Raw genomic sequence first — 22402 nt, 5'->3', positions numbered from 1 at the left:
CACATATTTAAGGACATGTTGGTTAGCCTTTTTTTTTTTAAGTACATAGCCTGTTGCTGGATAAGGCTTGCATCTTCAACAAAGGAAAAACATCGTGATTTGTAAATGCATAAATAATTTAATATGGCCATGGAAAGAAAAGGAACTTAACCAAGTATGGCTTTAATAATGCTAACTAAACGTCCATGAGAACAATCTGCAGCTGTAAAGAATTCTGGCTTTTGTGTTCTTTAACTGGCAGTGTTTGGGAATATATTTTTGATTAAACTTTGCTGTGTCAGCAACACACCTATAGCAGATATTTGCTGGTGGGAGATCAGACCTGTCTGAGTGCTGGACCTGGAAAACGTCTCCAAAATCCAGAGCTTTGGGGGGAAAAAAAGGGAGAATTTGAAAACGGATGCAAGAGATCTTGGTGCAATTGTATCTCTGTTCCTGTCAGGCAAGACATGCACAAACTTGCTGTAGTGTTTAGTACAGAGCTTGGTGCATCTGTAAAGCTCATGCCATCAGTCAGCAAGGACTCATTGTGGGGTACGCATCTCTTGCCCCGCAGAGTTCAGCTGGGCTACTGTCTTGTCAGGAAAGACTCTGTTGGTGGTCACTCAGCATCCTCTGTGCTGTGCAAACGCTCTTTAGAGACATAAACACGCTCGTCAGTTGAGATCCCAGTGGGAAAAGATTGACCCAATCCAAGCCCCAGCCCCAACCCCAGTGACCCAATCCAAGCTCCAGCCTGTGCTACACGTTCATCCCATGAGCTGCACCAGCAGCAATCTGCTGTGCAGGTTTGGGAAGCGTGTAACAGCCCTCCAGCCACAACCTCATCTAGAGAAGTACCCCCACCTTTTCTCTATCCCTACCACCACTGTCCCAAGATGTAATTACATTTTATTCATTAACTCTTTATTATTGTTTTAAACATATCCAGTGGCACAATGAGGTTTCTGATTCCCAGTTCTCCCCTTCTTTCTTCTGGGATGCCTGAACATGTATGTGACTGCTTATGCAACGCACCCAGTAGCCACTGGTTTAAAAGCTGGTGTTCTCTTGCATCTGTGTACTTAAATTCTTTTAACAACTAGAAAGTTTTAATCCAATAAGATACAACTGAAAACCTTTAAGAAACATCTCAAATGTCTACTCAATGAATTTAACCAAAAAAACTCTCTTGCTTCCTCCTAGATTTTTATGGCTATCAATTAAATTTACTATGCAGTAATGAACCGTGCAGGATCTAAACCGACCCAGGATTTACTTTAATGGATCATTAACTTGTCAAGTTTCCCCCTTCTCATTTCTCCCTCCTGATATTTTTTTGTCTTGCCAGAATTCTCATTATCCCAGCTATTAATCCATTTATTAACTTTGGACAGGGATGTATTTCATTAACGAACACTTAAAAATTAATGATCGCAGAAATTAAAAGTCTGCTGTAAAAGACTAGAATAAAAATAGGCTCTTTAGGATATGAGTTTTATTTACAGTCCAAATGGATGGCACACAGACAGTGGTTAAAACTGGTGGCAGAATCATAGCTGTTCAAACTGTATGAAGTTTTCCCCTCACTGCAGCTACAGATTTATAAAATTCAGCCCTATAGACAATTACTAAAAGTTTACCTTTCCATAATGTTCCTTTAGAATAGTAGATCAGTCACAAAAATAACTTCCATAAAAGTGTCAGCTGTGCTTTTTATTCCTGTAGGCTTCAAAAGAAGAGCTTTGACTTGTATTTCTGTCGGAATGAAGCACTGAAGCCAGTGTAGCTACTGACAACCTCCCATTTTGTCCCTAGTTTTCCTAGAAAGTATGACCAAATATTTAGAACCTAGTTTTCCTAGAAAGCATGACCAAATGTTCAGAATCTAGTACTGCTGTATGTTTGGAAAATATATGTAATAGGAATCACATTGGTGTTGCCTGCTCAAATACCAACCCCTGGTATGTATGCAAAACAGGGGGAAATCACTGCACCAGACGATGAGTTAAATATTTTGTGGTTTTATCAAATCATATATTCATAATCTGTAAATAATAATTTTATTTTCTCCTTCTGTAAACGCTTCCCAGAAGACACTACTGGGGAGAATAAAAAAAGCTCAATTATCACACACACTCACTCATTACTCTTTGTCTGTTCTATTCATCGTGCCTCCTGTGAGACAGCGATGTCCCAGAACAGATACTCAAGTCAACAGTTCTGTATTAGCCATGTTTCAAGAGAGTAAGTCAGGCTTTTTTCTTCTCTTTTGTGTTTTGATCCATTCACATATGTGTTGCTGTTAGGATTTTGGGGTTTGCACATATGTTAGCATTCATATCAGTTTGCATCGCAGATGATTATCGCTCTTGCTCAAACAATATCAGCCTTGTACACGTTATAAATATCTGAGCAAATGATGTATTTTGCTATTTTACATTCATGACAGATGTCATGGTATCTGCGTTGCACTCAAATACAAAGTGACTTAGTTTTGTGCTTGTCTGGTGAGACTTGGAAAGAGCAGTGCAAGCTTGGATGGTTTCAGGTTTCATGGAGCTTGAGGACCGAACACTGCAGGATTGTCAGCGAACTAGTATTTATATGTCGCTGTGCATATTCCAGTCTAAGAAATTTTTTTGTCCTCTAATTTGCTAATTTGATTGACTTGGGATTTTTAAAATTAATGTAGTTTGCTGAGGTTTAGATCTTTCCTTCACTAGAAGGATTCTTCTGGTTGGTAAGAACGGTAGACCTAGAGCACCCTGATGTATCCTGGCTTCAGACCAGGGGGAAATGTGGGGACAGGCTGTTTTTTCCACAATATTTTGAGTGTCTTATAAGTGAACAACAGTATGATCTGGCCAAGTACCCAGTCCGACCTGCTGGAGAACAACTCTTCATACAGAGAACGTAGCAGTGCACCCTAAATACGCAGCATAGACAAAGCCTGTATGATGTGATGTTGACCTGAATACTTACATCATGAAGTATGGGCTATGCACGAAGCACTATTACACCAGCCACAGCAAGAGAAAGTTATACAGAAGTTGAATAGTTTCTCTCTCTTTGAGCAGAATGCTTTTAATCTAACAGATGTTCCCCATCTTTCCGGCCAGTAATAGCTGGAAAGAGTATCTTGATCTGGGGTATCCTAGAGCATATTCTGAGCCCTTCATATCTACACTGTGGTTACTTTTTACCTTATGTGAGTATTCACTCAATCACGGGTGGGTTTTATATCTCTAATGGGGCATATTAATCTTACTAACATCTGAACTTGACAGACCCAGCAGCTTCCTTGGTATTGGCTTTACGCGAACACCTCTAATAAATTCCATCTATAAACTTCACTCTGTTCTTATATTATCTTTATCTCTGAGTTAGCCTTCTAATGAACATGGAACTACCTCAGCAAGTCCATGGCCTAAAAATGACCTGCAGTCATCTTGCAAGCATTTGTGCTGAACCACATCACAAGTTATTCTCCCTTTCCAATGACTTATAGACCAGTGGGAATAGGCAAAGCACTTTTTCCCATAGTCCTTCACATGCTGGCTGGAGGCAAGCAGTCTCAAAAGGGTCCACAGTTTCAGTACTTTCATCTTGAGGCAACACAGAACTAAAGAGCTGCATCTCTGCCTTGCTCATTTTATTCATTTTAGGCATTTAATGCAAATTCCTGGCGTCATTTCAAAGCATGTTAAGTTAATAAAATTATAATATTAAAAGCAAATAGTAATGTATTCCCAGTGTTATAGCTTCATTGTGCAGATTGGTGGGTGGACTTTCTGCCAGGTCACCTTTGTTGCATTTAATAGCAACCATAAATCTCAAAACCTCATGCAAACTGCAGAAAATTAAGAGCAATAAGACCAGTAAATTCTAGTTTGATGGTATTTATTATTTTTTTGTTTTCTTTGAAGAGATTTACTCCCTCCTGGAATAAACAGAAGAAACAAGAAGAGTGTTACAACATGTTCACTGAAGTTACGAGGACTGAGTTTGGGGTTCAAAGGTGTCAGGCTGGAAATCAGTGCTATTTTTCTCATCCAATGCCCTAGGGATCTCTACTGCATTTCTGAATAAGGTAGTGGCACTGTGTACAGCACAGGTAATGGCAGTACCAGCTCGTGACTGACAGCAGTTCCCAAATGTCTGCAGTGTTGATGCAGGCAATGTTATGATGATCAAAGCCCTGGCCGTTGGCGTACGACACGGCATAATAACTTCTAGATGCTTCTCTAGATGTCTGAATCAGATGAGACAGCACTGTTTTTCTTTAGTCCTTGATCTTTGCTACTACTTTTCTGATGGATTAAAAATGCCTATTTACAGAGCCTGCCTTGGAGCATCTGAAGCAGAAAGGTATAGTAGGTCCTTCCAGAGCAAGACAATAGGTCCTTCCAGAAAGGATTCCTCTGGGTGAGGAAACGGCTAAAGACCTTTTAGAACCATCTCAAAAACCCCAGAGAAATATGATGGTGACTGCATTTTCTTCTCTCCTGGAGGTGTTTCCAGAGATTAGCTCATCATTTGTTATTTCTTTGTTCTCACTCTCCTCAGGTTCAAAAGTTCTTGATGCCTGCATGAGAGCAACTGCGGATGCTAATTTGGCTTTTTGTCTAGTAATAGACTTGGATCTACCAAACTTTTAAGATCCTGTAATTTGCATGACTTTATTTCAACAGCAGACAAAAAGAGAACAATAAAGCCCTAACAGGCGAGTCAACCTTTCTAAGATCAAAGGAAAAAGCAACTGTATGATTAAATTGTCAAAATGTTTCTGTAGAATGGATAACTACTGCAGTACTTCAAGTTAAAACTTAATCTTCTTTCATCTCTCTCCATATCATCATTTGTACTACTGCAAGGGTGGAGATTTTTCTCAGTGTTTGAATTGCTGTACCAGAATTGGTTTTATTTATTTACTGGGTAAAATATCCCCAACGGTCACTGGTCACCATGAATACAATTTGCAGCAGTCTGATGGCTTCTTCCCTAGAAGCTTATCTCTCTTTATTGCCTTACTAGTGAATAAATAATTTTAGGAATAGAAAAAAGATAAAATACTAGAGTGAATCTGGAAATTTCAGCTTTTGGGGTTAGGTCAGTCCTGTGACCTTTAACATTTTAGATGCTAAATAGTGATTTAAAAATAAAATAATGTTGAGAATTATGGCTGATGCAGCACTTAGGGTATCATACCTACTAGAACAATACAACATCCATGTCTTACCTCAGCAAAGTAGATACCCAGAGATGCTTGCAAATAATTTAGTTTCTGCAATTTATGTAAGTTAAATAGAATTTTCCCCTAACAGATGGAACACCTGTTATTATTGCCTGAGATACAGACGGGTATTTCTTTCATTTAATTTCTCTTTCAATATTTATTTAATCTGTGTAAATTAATTTATAATCCATTATGCCTTATTTGTATTACCTCATTCTTTATGGATTGAGCCACGTGGTTAGGATATAGGTAAAGCTCTCTTCAACATATCCCAGTGAATGCCTGCATTCCCTGGGGTGCTCCTGGTCCCAGCTGAGGTGAGAGGTATACCAGCTTGTGTTTCTTAGAGGTCAGTGACTAGAAAAGAAACCAGGATAACAAAGCCCTCTAAAATGATGTGGAGGAAGGATTTGCCTCCTACCAGTCATGTTCTTTTGAAGACTATTTTTTACAGTAGTTTGTGTACATTAAGGAAGAAATAGATTGTTCTTCCGTTTCACTTCAAAGGGAGCCTTTCTACCCTCTACATTTGTAACAATGAAGAGTCTAAAATGCAAATTATTTGGAGGCTGGAAAGTGCCTCTCTCAGTCACAATACTGAAGAAATTTCAGTAGCAGTAATTAAGCATTAATCCCACCAATTGTGCTGATTTCTGGGGCACTAAAGCAAAAAGGGATCTGAAGTGGTCCCAGGTCCCAACTGTTGTAATGAGAAAAATATTTGAAGTACTGTATTATTATCTTAATTTTCACAACAATACAGCAAAATACTTTTTTCCTGGACACCATGTGATGGAAATCTGCTCTGCACTATAGAAATCTGAAGTTGCATGGAACTGAGGGCTTAGAGAATCCCTGTAAGTGTGACTAAGGATCCCCAGTCCCACAGCTGCATGGTAAACTTGCTGGGAATAGAACATTGTGTATGTTGTAGGACCGAGTAGCAGGACAGGCTCACATGGTGTGATGTGAGCAGACTCACTTTACCCACTGTCTGACCTGACCAAGAGCCACATAGCTGTGGTTAGCAGCTCCCTCCACTGAGCATCATCCCAGCTCTGGGCAGCTTGCAGCATGGGCACAACAAAGCCATGGTTGTAAGGTCACACGGAGGTAAGGCTGGATGGGGCTCTGAGGGACCTGATCCAGTGAAGACACAACAGGGACAGTTGGACTAGATGGCCTTAAAAGGTCCCTTCCAACCTAACACATTCTATGTTTCTAAGATTCTATTCTCTGAAGATGCCAGACTACAACATAACACCTGGAATTGTTGGCATTGCCATTCCAAAGGCTTTTGTCCCCAAATTAGCTCTGCACAAGCTTGTCAAGGAGGGAGGAATGAGAAGCCTTTCTCTCCTACCTCATGAATTGACACACATGCAGCACAGGGACATCCCTCCTCACCCAGGTTAAATTTACTCCTGCACCCTGAAAAAGCCTCATGCAAGGGTTGAATTGAATTAAAGGCTTTGTATTTCCTTTCTTGAGGCTGGAGTTGGGCACACTCTGAGCTCCATTGTGCTGACACTCCTAGATCAGTGAGGTGTCTGAGCTCAGAAGCAAGGATGACATTTCAGGGAGCCACCCGGGTGTCAAAATGCCTCTGAAAGTTGTAGCCCAGATTTTTGGGTGACAAAGTAATGTCAAAGCTCTTTTTGCAGTATCAATGATTTATTCTGGAGAGGGAAAAAACTGACTCCCATAAAGATGTGTATTCTGATATTCTTTAATAATGACATCTAGAGAGCTGAACCTTCAAATACAACAACATTAGTGTGTTGGTGTGTGTGAAAAGCCGACAGTTTCTTTTCTCACCTATGTGCATCATCAGGACTGCTTCTACAAGAAAGAGAATATGCTTTCAATTATTGCTCTAATCTCCCTTGTGGGAAAGGGAGCAGGAGAAGTTCGCTCCTACACGTTAACTGTTGGACCCGTGGTCTTGTAACATTCAGTATTTACTGAATTCATCCTGTAAATCAGAGCAATGCAGTTGGTTCTGTGCTACACATTGTTACTCTTGCAATAGTTCATTTCTTCCTTCTACGAGCTTTCATATAGTCCTGTGCTCCTCTGGGGAAGCTCGAACCCGAAAAAGGTGTACAGGGGGAATATAAATGATCTGCCCTTTTCCAGCTGACTAATGCAAGCAATAAAACACTTTAAAATACAAAGGAGACTTAACATCTGGTCAAGTTTACTCGTCATAAACACACCTGAATGAAAAGTACTTCTTGTTCTGTGGAGCAAAGCCAAATGAATGATCGACCAAGACAGACGTTTCACATTGTTATGGGCAAGAGCTCTCTTCTTGCATTTCAATGGCTAAATTAGAAGTAACTTGATAGTAAAATATGCAGGTAGCCTCAGGACACATCATATATTCTTTTATTCTGAAACCTTTCTATAATTAAAAATGAAACCTAATTGCAAACTCCCTGTTCCTTTTCTAAGATGTCAAAGAATTGATGTTTTTAGAATGTCACTGTTAAGTCAGCTCAATTACAATGCCAGGTCTGGAACAGTGATGCAAAATCCTTTTCTTAACAAAATTTATGCTTCAATAACTTTCTTCTTGTGCAAGGAAAAAAAAAAAAAGAAAAGAAAGAAAGAAAAAGAAGGCAATATTGGAGATGGCTGTACCTGAGGTATTAGCCTTACAAACTAAATGGCTTTCATTGTGGCTTTCCTGGAGGTGTTAGTTGTCCCACTGCAGAAATACAGAGCTAGCTGACAAACTTTTCTGCTTCTCCTCAATCTTCTCCGCAGGCAGGCGGCTGACAGCTCGCCAGCACCGCCTTCTGTGCTGGGAGAAGGCAATCGGCCTCTGCCGGCAGCTGCAGCCGGGCAGGAGCAGAAGAAAGCTCTGAGGGACCAGGCTGAAGCAGGGACTATGTCCAGGAGGAAAGGAGCTCTTCTAACAGGGCGCTGTAGACCCTCTGAGCGAAGGAGACAGAGATGCTCTCCAGTGGGGAAGAGGGATGCAGAGGGGATGCTCAGAGCTTGCTACTGTGGTCGGTGGGTCCCCCACCATGGCTCTTTGGCTTTCAGGGATTTTGATCTTGTAACGACGCTGGGGCAAAGAGCATCCTTGTGCTTCAGCATCACCCAGCTTCTGTTACTGGTACAACTATACTGAATGGCAGACTAAGTCTGGGGAGCAAGAAAATAACTTCTAGTTAGATCTCATAGATCTTGCGTGCCAGAGTCAGGTTCTGCTGGTGTAATTCATGCTGTTCAGAGCAGCCCTGAAGTCATTTGGACTGTTTGCAAACTAATGTACGACTCAACATGAGTAAACATGCCTGCGTCTGGCCTTATATAAATACAAATCAGCCTGGAGACTGTAAAGTAAATATAAACAAAATTCCTTGACTCCAACTCAGGAGCACAAAGAAAAATGAAGAATGGTTGAACTGTTTTCTTTCCCCTCTCTTGACCAACATATAAATACTCTGCTGGAGATTGCAGTGTATTACTTAGTACCTATCTCTACTTAACCCTGGGTCTTTTGAAGAAAGACCTTATCTTTCTTCAAGGAAAGCTTACATGCCTGCTACTATAACCTGCATTTCTTCCTGCCCCTCTTGAGAATCGCTGCTGGCGTTTAAGTCCCATGTGCAGGCAACTGTGACATCAGCGCATCATGGTTGCAACACCACTTCTAGGTCTGGTTCTCCCTGTTGTGCTTTCATCGGCTGCCTTTTGTCATTCTGATTACAAACTTCACAGGCAGGAGTCTCTAGTCTGAGTTTTGCAGATTTGGGTTGTGGCTTACGCAGAGTTATGCATGTAACAGCTAAAATTCAAACCCCTGACAGTTCACAGAGATTTCACAGAATCTTAGGGGTTGGAAGGGACCTTCAGAGATAGAGTCCAACCCCCATTTGCTCTTTTTATTTGCAGAGAACTAAAAAAATAAAACCAAAATAAAAACAATTTTAAAATGAGCAAAAAAATTTGACTTTTTGTAAAACCTTAAGAAAACAACCTTACATGGCCCCAACCAAGTTGAACAGTATTCTTTCAAAAAGAAAACAGTCCTAAATTAAGAGTGGAATTTTAGCCTCAGCTTTGAATTTCCTGGCTTTTGTTGGTTTCGTATATATCCTCATTATTTCAGCAGTGTGTTGTTTTTGGTCTGACTAATATTTAGAAACTGTTCCATCCAACCTTTAGATGTCTACTGTTTGAGAATGATTCATTTCTCTTTGACTTCATGAACCAAATTTGCACAGTGGGTCTTTTTCCTGCTGTTGGTACATCCCTCCCTGCTCCAGACTCCATTTCATTCCATTGTAATACCCTGTTGAAGCTGCCTTGTGGCTCCCAAGCTGTGTCAAACTGGGTGCTGTACCTTTGCAGGGATGTGGTTTAGGGAGACAGACAATCATTTTGCTGGCCAGAATGAAATACAACAGCACAGCAGTATGAGTTGCTACTCAGATGGGATGCTGGCAGAGATTCTTAGCTCAAGGAGTAAGTTACTCCAGCGGGGTTTGAATAAATACTTGAGAAAAGAAAATTTTAAAAACTGTGAAAAATAGTAAAAATCTCTTTATATTTATTTTTAAGTTACTAAATATTTTGTCAAAGTTATTCCATGCTTTTGCACAACTGTAATTGTGCAATAGTAGCAGTGATTTGGGCTCCCTGGCCCACTGGGTAGGTTGCTGACAGTGCTAGAAAAATATCTGTTGCTTCCCTGTGTAATTGTCCTGAACCAACACGAAGAATCCAGACTGTTCTGTTCTTTGGCAGTAAGTTATGGATAATCCTCTAATTTAAGTTTATGAGCCAGGGATCACGTAGTATCCAGAAGCAACAATTTTATGGTGTGCCAAGAGGTACAGTGTCTTCACAGAATCACTAGGTTGGGAAAGACCTTTGAGATCATCGTGTCCAGCCATACCTGTCCTCTACTAAACCATATCCCTGAGCACCTCATCTACCTGTCTTTTAAACACACCCAGGGATGGTGACTCAACCCCCTCCCTAGGCAGCCTGTTCTAATGCCCAAAATTTCTGATATGCACAACCAAAACAAGGGCAAGATCACTTGAAAAGCCTGAGCCGAGGCTTCCTTAGCACATCCCGCTTCTTGTAACGGGGTATGTGCTGCAGATCCCACCCAGGGAAGGTGAGGAAGGCTTGCTGGGTACAGAGCAGCCGATGCAATCAGCACTCTATCCATCTGCCCCTTCTGCAAGGAACTGCAGGGCATATATACCCCACTGCCATACCCTGCTCTTGCAGTGACAGGATGCCAGTCCCATGTTGCGTGCAGTAAACTCTACCAGAATTTGTTTGGAAGCTAAGGACAGCTGAAAGATAAGTTGGGCGACCAACAGCTTGATTATCACAGCTAGAAGGGATATCTGTAATGTGTTATACCAGAAATTAATCCGATCCCTAACAAAAGCCTGTGTTAAAGAGATGCTGTTTGCAAATCGTGATGCTGAAGAGCAGAGTGGGATATGGGGAAAAAGCAGAATAGTAATAAAAGCGGTGAAATGAGACTCCCTAATGCAGAGATTTCCCCCTTTTTTACTTGCAAAGATCCATTTCTAAGGTTCTTACAGGGATAGAGGAACAAATGTTTTTTCTTGGTGTAATTTGTTTTGCAGAGATATATTTCCAAACTCTTTCAGCCTGCCTGATATTGGATTCTGAGCCACAGTTTTCAAATGTCACATGGAAAAAAAAATAATTGCTGTTGGTTAGGCGTGGGATTTCTCCTGGCCTTGCATAATATCAAGTCTTGTGATCTATTTACATTTAAAACTTGTAAACCTAGTGAATGAACCAGCACTGAGGGCCCTTGTCTGTTTGCAGGATTTATGATTTGCACTGATTTTCTTATTTAATTTTTTCAAGGCTGCAAATGTTCAGGTTTTACTGGGAGTTATTTTTCACCGATGCAAATTTGTCTTAATGCTAACAACAGATGTTAGCAATATACCCACGTTGGAGGACACGTTTTGTGTGTGACCAAACTCAGTGTAATTGCCACATCATTTGGCAAATCGGCATTGCAAACAAGTCTTGGGGGGAAATAACATGACTCCTTCTGTATGTCATCACTTGTGAAATGTTTACAGTAAAGAATCAGAGCTTGATGCTCTTCTTTCTATACCAACACCTCAGATAAAAAAAAAAGCTTACAGTTGGGTCCTGCTGTTTCCCAAGAACCTGGTGTGGTCTTATCTTATTACTACAAGTGCACTTTCACATGGGACAATCCTTTGTGTTGTACTGCCTTGAAAAAAGCCTCAATATCTGCCTCTTAAAGAGCTAAGTGTACTATACCATGTATTTTTTAGCAGCAGAGTGTGGAGAAGTGATGGTACAGAGCTCAACTTTATTGTCACTTAATTAGTCCCAATACACAAGTTGTGCAGCTTCATGGTAGTTGTTGGAGCTCTCCTGTCACTGGGGTTATTGCCCATGCCACTCCAGACTGGAAATACTAAACAGAAACAGCACTTTTAGTTTCTCTGGCTAACGTAACCCATCAAATTACCTCTATCTGCCACAGATGTTATTCCGACTTTATTATATTACAAGTAAATGTGTTTGGAATGATGTCTGGCTATCAGCATTTTGTCATTAGAGGAGAGGAAAGAAGACCAATGGTAGACAGATATTACTATCTAGACTGTAATGAGTCCCAAAGGAAAATTTAAAGGGTAATTGTAACAAGCCTCTGGATGGACCGAAAAAATATTAGTCAAATCTCGTCTGTTCTCCAACTTCCTTCTTTCTTTAAACTGTCAACACTTTCCATGCTTTTTGGCTCAAAATGTCTGTCTTCATCTCAGCTAAGCTCCATATAGCTTTTTACTTCCTTACAAAGTTTTCAAAAAGCTTAAGAGGCTTTTTAAAGTGTCATTTTGTATGTGGTAGTAAATCCAGCTGAACTGGATGCACTAATGAATTTGTCAGGGTATTTATGTGGAAGAGACGTGGGGGAAAAGTTCACGCTGCAATCCGTGTATCTCTAACATGGAAGTATCTGCCAAGACTGAGAGCTTGGTGTCTCTACCTGACTAGTGCCTTTCTACAGAAAACATCTGACTGCTAACACTAGAAATGGGCCCTTTGTTTAAGTCAATGGATATTGAACAACACCTAGAAAACAAGATCAAATGTGAAGTTTGTTTTACTTTTTATTTTGCTACAGGAAAATTGACGTCTTTAAATAACTGTCTCCAGACCCAAAATATTTTCCAATTCAAATAGGGCAAAAAAGATCTCTCCCTGTGATGAAATGAAGGTGGTTTCCTGTTCTAGGTGTGTTCTTTTAGGTGTCTGCTAGGATACCTAAGCCCAGTTTTCTCGAGCTGGCTTGGGAAAAGAGCAATTGCAAGAACCAAATGCCCATTTGTGTTTTCCTTGCTGTTTGGTGTCCTTAAGTTCCTCTCAGCACTTGATCAGGACATTTGATCTAGTTGAAGGTGTCGAATTATAGTATTAAGACATACATAGTATTGAGAACACGAACATAGTATTAAGAGCATAGAGAATATTGAATTACAGAATATTGAATACTAACTTACCAAACAAGGAAATAAACATTCTCTGAGATGGTGGCAGGAGGCAGATAGTGGGGAACACTACACTGAAATCCAGAATAGTTATGGTGAAAGCTATTAGGTACAGCGTATTGACCTAGCAGAGTGCTAGATTATTCTGGTTCTTGGTGTATTTAAAGATGGTTGGAGGGATAAGGCTGCAGTCTTGTCTAAGCTCCTTGATTAATTTTTTTGTTCCATGGAAAGAATATTCTGAACATGAACTGAAAGTGCTGCTTGGTACCCACTAATTATGGTGTTTGTCCAAGCAGAACATTAGCTCTTTGTGACTATTGGAGCTCATGATCAAATGTTTATACCTTACATTGCACAGAATAAATGAATTTGCAGAGAAGTATTGGATCCTGCTCCATTTTTCCTAGAGCAGCTCAGCCCTGCTAAATGCTGCTGAGCAAACCCACTTGTAGGTTAGGGTGGAAAAGCTTGCAAACTCCTCACCATTGCAGTCTAGTAGAGAAAGAAGCCAAGGAGCTGTCAATATTCATATTTAGTCCTAGAGATGCATATTTTTCTTTCTTCCCCCTCCTTTTTTTTTTTTAATGGGGTGGGGGGGGATCAGACTGGGAGAATCAAAAACCTGTTAAGCTCAGGACAAAAATAGCACATTTCTCTACATTTTCTTCTCTCACAGTTTCCTCCATTGACTTTGGTTCAGCTCTCGCTGGAGCAACAAGCTCTGAGAGCTCCTATAAAACTCTAAAGTAAAAAAGAGTGTGCCTGCCAGGTGGGATTTTTTTTTCCCAAGTGCTCACAGCTCTAATTTTCACCACATGTGAACAAGTGTTTGCAGTTTTAAAGATGTGTTGAGTAATTGCACATGCGAGACATCTTCTCTTTAATGTTCCCAGTGTGTTCAAAGCCTTTCCGTGAGAACACCCCTGTTAACAATGGAGTTGTGGCCTTTAGTTTAGGCTTAAGTGGGTACTGCTTTGTGTCGAAATATAATTGGTAGCACTTGACTATTCTTATTCCCTTAGCTAAGCTAATGAAAGACACTGCTATAATCTACTTCTCTCAGGATCAGGGTCTGAGCCTAGAAAATATCTCTTTAGAAGGTGGTGGAAAGTCTTCTACAACTACCATTACTATAGGTACCATTTCTTTTTGTATCAAAATAGGAAAAACAAACAAAAAAAATAAAGAGGTTTGTAGGCTCCTCTGTTGGGTGAGGCTGTAAAAATTATGTGGGGCATTTACCAATAAAAGAGAAGACTCTGCTATGAAAAGTGCAGGATACTTGATCACTTTTCCTGTGACCCAGCAGAGAGGATGCACCAGAACTTCAGTAACAATTGAAGAGTTTTCAACACAGCTGAGGAGGAGGGAGAGATTTATCATCAGCCCTGATCAACCTCTTTCCATGCCGTGATAACCAGGAGGGGGTGGATTTTGGTGATGTGATTTCAATGTGTCACCATCCAAAAAACCCTGGGTTTAGGTGAATCTCTTGCAGCCCGGTTGAATGTCCTGTAGGCTGGGCCACCATCTGTGGAAGTGTAAGCCAAAGAAGAATGGGTTTGGAAGGCTGGTAGAACTGTGGGACACAAATGAGGTGCAAATGGTAGAAAAGAAGATTTGAAAGCAGGTGACAGAACAAATGTAATTGTGAGATAGGACTCAGATAACAACTGTTTTTTCTTAGTTTCTGTAGGTTTCTAATCTCCTACCCAGTAATTCTGTGTCAAAGTGATACTGCAATGTGTTTTATCTCCAGAATTGGCTGCCTCTAATCATGGAATGGAATTAAAAGCAATCTATTGTTGAACCTCATGGTGAGAAAACTGTAAATTATTCTTTTTTTTCCTCATTGGTCTGAAACTGTTGTATAGTCTAGGGTTTTATTTGAAGTGACATGTGGTAAATAGCTCAGTAAATGTTTTGTAAATTTTAGGAACTATGGTTTAAAAGTCCTTTACCACTAGTTATTTCTGGAAAGTGGCTGATGGTAGCCTGTTCTGCACTGCCCTCTACATGGGGGAGCACCGAGCCACCCATCTCTCCTTTACTATGCTCAGAGAAATATCAAAAGTGCTTACAACAAAAATCATGGGGTTTAAAATCCAAGTAAATGAGCTGCAAGCACCACTTACTTTTATATCTTTGTGTCAATCAAAGGTTTCAGGCCCAGACCACCACCCAGCTGGGCTTTGTGCCCTACAAGGAGGGCACGGTCCTTCCTCCACAACGTGTGGTTGACTTGAATCGGACACAAACTAGACCCTGCACAACTGTGGCAGAGAAGCTGTGTCTTGGGGCAACCCTGACCGACAGATTTGCAGGTGGAACCCCTCCAGAAGGTCACATATCCAGAGGAGTGTGAGTGTGTTCTCCCTTTGAGCGAACACAGCTGCTCTTTGAGCTGCAAATGGAAACGCTCATGCTTTTCAGATCCAGAGGTCTCCGGTTCAATCTGTGTTAGATAAACTCTCTGGAGATGTGCTTACAGTTACAGTGTAATTCAAGGCAGGAAAAACAAGTGAGCACTTTTAGATTATCAACACCCTCAGAAAGAAATCTGCTCATTAGAGTTATGACAGGCCCAGTGATTCATTAGTTGGAAAGAGGTTAATATGCATTTGTAGATGTAAACCAGAGCTGATCAGAACAGATTGAGTTCCCTCAGTAGTAGCTTATTACCAAAGAATTAAAGGTTGCAGTGGGATCTGCATCTAAAATTGGAGGAAACTGCTTGGCCAGAAATGCTTTGGTGCTATTATTGTTTTTAACTTGAATTGCTCTTTTCCCTTGTTGGTATTTGCTCTATGATGTATGTGTGGAGAGCAACTGTAACACTTCTCCAGAATGGTATAAACTTGTCATATTAAATTTCACTTGGAAATTAAAAGGTTTCTAATCAGCAGAGTAGTGAAGTGCTGGAGCAGCCTTCCAGGAAAAATGGAGGCCAATAAATTCAACCATAATGAAGCCTGAACAGTTTATAAAAGGGATTATATGACATAGTCCTTAGAATATTAGGGAATTGAAAGTGATGATCTATGTGGCTCGTTTTCCGAACTGTAATCCTATGTCTGGGTATTACAGCCCTTATATCACAACACATTTTTGCAGACAATTCTGTGATCTCTGCTGCATGAAGAATACTGGACAGTAAATCCCAGAGTGCTGTTTTACAGTGCCCCATATTTACAGCTGCTAAATTTCACTTTAAAATTATACACTATATCAAATCTAGCAATGTTACTTATTAATGCAGGCAATTGAGGTGGTTGTTACAGGGCTGGAGGGAATCTAACCTAACATGAGAACAGCTGTAGCAGGTTAGAGGTCCATTTAACCCAGGACCTTGTCTCCAATGATGGCTGAAAAGAAAGACTTAATGAGCAGAGCAAGACTGTTGTAGTACTTCTTAGAAGTACTTTTCTAACTTCCAAAGTTTTGATGTCTAGGGACTTCCCAGAAATCAGATCTAGTTCCTCCGGCCTTTCTAAGACCTCCTGTGATTTCTCTTCTCTGACTTCATGCAATTCTTTAACACATGGAGACTTTTGATAGCCTGGTGCAAGAGCTTCTACAGCAGACCTGCACACTGCATGGAGAGAAGTTTCCTTCTGACGCTGCCTGCTTGCTGAATTTGATGAACTGAGAAGAACAGTGAGTATCCAGCCTCTCAAACTGCCATCTAGCCATCTCTTTTCTAGGCCAAACCATACTGGGCTGTCTGTGCAGAATCCAGTCTTACCTTGATTATTTTAGCTACACGTATAAGGACCTTTTCTGTTTGATCCTTTCTGAGACAGTGAGACACTAAAACTACAGGTAGCACTCAAGATTCACGTGCACCACAGATAAGTTGACATAAAGTTGTTCTTTCCTTGTTTTGTTCTCTGTTCCTTTCCTAACATCCTAATGTTCAGTTTTCTTTTTACAATAGCTGCTGACTACTGAGCTATTTTTATAGAACTTCTTATTCTGATCCCCAAATCTCATTCTTGAATGGCTTCAAGTCCACTACTTTTAGTCTAGACCTTTAGTCCTAGGTTATAGTTTAGTAGAAAATATTTCAAGGGTATCTTAACATTAATGAAAGCTGCTCTTGAATGCAAATATACACTTTTCCCTCCTTCATCAAGCATGATACCCAGTGCTAATTCAACCTCCAAACCCCTAGTTGAAATTGACTGTCTTAGATTCTAGTTATTTTCTCTGTCTGTTTTCCATTATAAAATGAGATACAATCTCTATCTGTCTATGATTTCTGGTTGCCTCAACATAGCACAGCTGCATAAGGGTTACAGGTCTTGTTACTTGATGGAGCTCCAACTAATCACTGCAGATATGGAGAGTATCTTCTTAGTAGCATGTGAAACCTGGGATGTTATCGGGACTCTTTGTTTAGAGATCAGCTCTGAAATTAACCATTCACTCAAGAAAAATGTTTCAAAGCTTTCCTCCTGCCCTTCCCCATGTGTCCCCCCGCTGCCCCCCCCCAAAAAAGTAAAGTTAAATAAATCACAGTCTTTGTAAAATTAAGAAAAAAAACTAAGTCAAATTTGGGGCCTTTTCCTTAGATGTTCTGATCCTTATAGAAACAATGGATTTCAGAGTTTACTGTCTTATTATTTAGGTTACTGGAGTATGCATTTATAAGTAAATAGAGGAGTTTCTTTCCCACCAACTGTGAAGTCTGTGGGAAATAATAGAACTAGTCCAGAATGTCAGCATATTTCCTTCTTCTTACTTAGATTTATTTAGTCTTTACCACTAATTGCCATTCATTTCTGGCTGTTAATAGTAAATTTTTTGGGTTTTTTTCCCCCCACTCTAATCTACTAATTCCTGAGAGATTGTTTCCTACAGTTAGGCCAATAGTTTACATACTTTGTCTGGAAACCAATGGTGTACTTTTCTTATTCTAAACAGCTAGTGAAGCAAAATGGGAACTGGAGCAGACATATGAACTTCACCAAAATGTAGGTACTGTTGATTTTCTGCTTTGCCAGTGAGTAAATCAGAGTGAATTGGCCAGCTGAAACTCCTGAAGTCCTTATTTGCTGTATGACCTGACAAAATTTTTAAGACCTCTGCTGGTCATCCACAGAAAGAGCTAATTTATAAGTAATATTTAATAATTAACAGGGTGTCATAATGCTTGAACAGTGCTGCTTATAGCTTCCTAAACCTTGTGGGAATACTGTTGTTAAATACAGCTGAAGTCCCCGACTGGCATTTCTATATGCAAGAAAATGGGGACATTTTTTTCAGGGATTTTCCAGCTGTGGTTGTTGAAAATGAATTCCTGAAGGAATACAGCTTGATATTATTAATCACAAAGGGCTATATTTAAAAAAAGGTAGCTTGCTTCACCACTCTGGGAAACATGTCCTTATGCACTGCCTATGGAGAACTTATATTTAGAAACTTTCTTTGAATAAGACAATGCAATGGTATGGTACACACAGGAGCATGGTTGCAACACCCAACTAATATTTTATCCAATAATTCCTGATTAACTTTACTTTTTAGATGTGTCCATCACCTATGGACATTGAGTCTTTCCTCTCTGTTTAAAAGGACAGGCAGAACACCAAACTCAGACAAGAGCACTAGCCCTTGTGCAAAATGCTCGGCTCCAAGTTGACTGAAGACAACTGTTGCACATGAAGGCAGCTATCAGCAAACAGCTGAAACAGAATCACAAGGTTGGAAAAGACCTCTATGATCATCAGTGCAACCATTCCTGTCCTAAGCTAAACCATATCCCTAAGTGCCTCTATAGGGATATTGATGTAAGATTACAATCAAATACAAGATGTTTTAAAAAATAGTAAAGCTTGTGGATTGTTTTGTAAACTTTATAGCCATCTAGACTGCTCATGCAGCAGCCAATATAAAATGCCCTCTATTTTGCTTTCAACACTGACACAAACTGCAAAGCCTCTCAGACTCAAGCTTTCTATATTTAAAACTGGCCACGTCATGGGTGTAGGGCAATGTTTGGCTGTTCGTGCTTCATTGAAAGCAGCACTGGCAAAAGACCATATTTAATCCAGCCTTAGTAGTTTATGCTCTCTTGCACATTAGCTTGTATTTCTTCTGATTAAGTTGTTTACCATGTAAGTGTGTGTTTCTAATGTTGTCAAAGAGAAGAATACATTGACCCCACATTTACTCCAAGAGAACAATAAAACAGGTTACTGCTTTCTTTACTAGAGCAAAATGTCCTGAGTACTTTGAAGTAATAATTTTGCATGATGAATCGAGCTGTTTTCCAAGGAATAGAAGTTTTCACTTGCAGGTCATTTTTCCCCATCAACCCCCTGCCCCCAACCACCCTCAGAACAACAGCATGTTCACCAGCTTTGCGACTGCGCTTACTCATGTAAACAAACTGTCTAGCTCTGCACATCCTGCAGGAGGTAGACCACCCAAATGAATAATTAGGAGACACGTTTGAAAATTCCTTTTATAAAGCCAAAATTTTGACCCAGCTTTTAGGAACTTGACTTTCTGTGCTGCTGGGGGAAAAAAGAACCAAAATAACAGTGCAAGTCTTTGTTTGGTGCATGCTGAGGGAGAGATGCACAGATGCTGTTTCCTGAAGGAATTTCTTAACTGCTGTTATTTAACAGCAACAATAAATGATAACATTTTGCATTTCTGCAGTCACTTTAACCCAAAGAGCACTAAATGTGTTCAAAGAGAGTCCTCTAGAAGAAGAGACAGGTATACCTTCAAAGAGGAGCAGGTTTTCCCCAGCTAGGACAAGCTGGACTAGGTCCATAAGGTCTCAACAAGGGAGGATGTGCTTCTGTGTAAATGCCTTAACATAAATCAGCACAAACCCAAGGATAAGCAGCTTCAAGAATGTGGCCTTAGTGATGGAATTAATGGCAGAGCTGAGAGGGACAAATAAGGAAGGGACATCTTTATCTTGAGGTCTCTTTATCATATTTATTATGGGGTAAATATTCTAAAAGGGGAAGGCTTTGAAATTCAGTAGACAATAGCCTCTCTAGCAGTTTGGAAAATTGCCATGCTTTTCATTTCTGCAGATAATGTAAAGGAAAGGTGAATATTTCAAAACAAAAGAGAAATTAGTTTGTAAACTGTTGAGGGCAGAACTGATGGTTGTGTGGTTTGGTTTTATTTCTTGTCTTCATCAGAACTATTAGGGCAATGGTGTTCTGTGTGAGGCTTCTCCGCATCACCCCATGGAAATAAATAACAGGAGTCATCAAGGAGAAAACAAAAGTGGTAAGATTGTTCTGGTTTTTTGTCTATTTTTCTGCTGGAAAAATATGAATGCAAGTCTAAAAAGGCCCTGCACTGAAAAGAACCTTGTAAGAAAGCATTTACAGTGTTGCATGGTGCTACAACTCCTCTCTACCATCTGATGTGTCCCTCCATTCATTGAAATGATAGCAGCTCTTGTGCTAGCAGTTACTGGGAGATGTGGGAACGTATGATAGCTTCTCATGGCTGGGGGAGGGCAATTGTTGGCAAATACGTTTTCCTTGATCGTTGGTTTAGGTTTTCCATAAGCATTATTCATATTTCTGACTACTCCTTATTACAGAGGTTTCAGGGAGGGGATTGTAAGTGTGGGAACGTGAGCATTTAGTGCACGTGACTGCACTTTGGTAAAGCATTTAAAGTATTTATACTAGAAGTATTTTTAAAGCTCTTTGATGGATTATCGGTTTTCTTTGTGAGACAAGTAGAACTGGAAAGGGAGTGAGAGACTCGGGTTTTCTCTGTTCATTGCTTTGATTTCAGCAGTTGCTCTGCTACACCGTGTAGATGGTGGAAAAGACAGGCAAGTGAGGCAGGCATGTGCCAGCGTGACGTTATCGGCTTCAAAGCTGTAGTAAAAGGTTCAGACACAACCTTGATGTGAACTGGGATGCTGGGACAGCCCCAGGCTAAAAGCCAGGAGTTACATTGCACCACAGCTGTGCCAGGGTCCCTCCTGCATCTGAAACCTTGGTGCATGTGGGTGTTTCTGCTTCACAGGCTACTTGACTGTCCAGTGCCACGCCGAGAAATGCACATGTTCTTCATGTCAGGGCAAAGGGATAGAGATCAAGGGCCGCCTAAATCTGCCTCTTTTTGCCCAGAAAGTCTGTGCCTCCTTGAGAGCCAGACAAGCTCAAGGACTTAGTGGAAACATGGCTCATACTTTCATAAACTGCCATGCTTGAACACTGGTGAGAAAACCATCTGAGTCCATCACTTCTGCCGGGTCCTACTTAGTAAAGCACAGGGATGAGATTCCAGATGAGAATGTTTTCTTTATAAGGTCCATGGTGCAGCCTTGGTTTTAATATTCCTTTTGATTATAGAGCAACCCACTGTTTGGAGTATATTTATTTGTTTTTTGCTTTTCATTCCTTTATCTTCAAAGCCTGGTCAGTGTTGACATTACCTGTGGAAGAAATTGAAATAGCTGATGTGTGTTGAAAACTACACAGAATCATACCAAGTTTTCTGATTATAGCAGTCTTGATTAAAATGAAAATAAATGTACAGGTGAAAAATGTGACCCAAGAGTTTGCATTATTCAAAGGGTTCATGGGGTTTTTTTCCAAATGAGCTTTAATAGGATTATATATGTATGTTTTATAATATTGAAACTGGCACACCATTCAAACCTAAAAAAACTTTTCATAGTTGTATTTAATTATTTCTATTTCTTTGAAGCTTAGCATATTTTCACCATATGGCAAGCATTTAATTTTTCCTATTTTTCTAGTGGAGATTAAATTAAAATGGTTGTTTGGTTTAGCAAAAACCTTCAACCTCTCTGTGCTGAAAGTTAAGGGTTTTATAAGCTTGTGCTTCACTATCATCCCATAGTTTTCTTAACAGCTTGCTCCAAAACCTGGTGAAGTCAACAAGGCTATTCCCATCATCTTCAGTAGGCTTTGGATCAAGGTCTGTGAGAACATGACAGTTCTGTCCTCCTGCTGTGAAGCCAGTGACAGAACCACAATTCATTGATATTATCATAGCTTCCACGAAAATAGTGGCCGTGTGCCACATGGTGGGTGGTCGTTTATACCAGCCAGAGAGAAATTAAGCCAGCAGGCACATAAAATGACAGTGAGACAAGAGGTCTTTTGTGCCCTAGTTCTCGGAGGAGACTGTCTTGCTGCCTGGATTGTCTTGCTTAACCCATTCTGCAGAGTAGGCATACTGCTTATCCTTCCACAGAGCCTGTTTGCTTATGCTTTGGGTTAAATATGTCATCTAGGCTGGCATCTTAACTGGACTTGAAGACTTTGAAGCATTTTCAGTCACTGGATTATCACAGTGTAAGGCTGCTCCCACTACTGAAACATTCACCTAACAGCTTCCAAACTGTAGGTGAAAAGGGACTTTTTTTTTGCCTCCTTGGAAAGCACTGAAACCATATTCATGTGAGCAATGACAGCCTCGTGCAGTGCCTCTCCATGGAAGAGCCAGATTTCCAGAAACAACTGGTCACTTTTGTATCATAAAACTGATCTGAAATCAAAGGAGAATAACTCAAAATATTCTGAAAATGTAATCTACTGTTTATTTATGTGATATCAAAATTCCTGTACAAGGAAGTTATGCCAAGAAAACAGGTAAATTCTGTATC

The sequence above is a fragment of the Gallinula chloropus genome (assembly GCF_964237585.1).
Source record: "Gallinula chloropus genome assembly, chromosome: 5".
Taxonomy (NCBI): Eukaryota; Metazoa; Chordata; class Aves; order Gruiformes; family Rallidae; genus Gallinula; species Gallinula chloropus.
The sequence above is the reverse complement of the archived record's forward strand: the minus strand, read 5'-3'. Positions refer to the sequence as shown.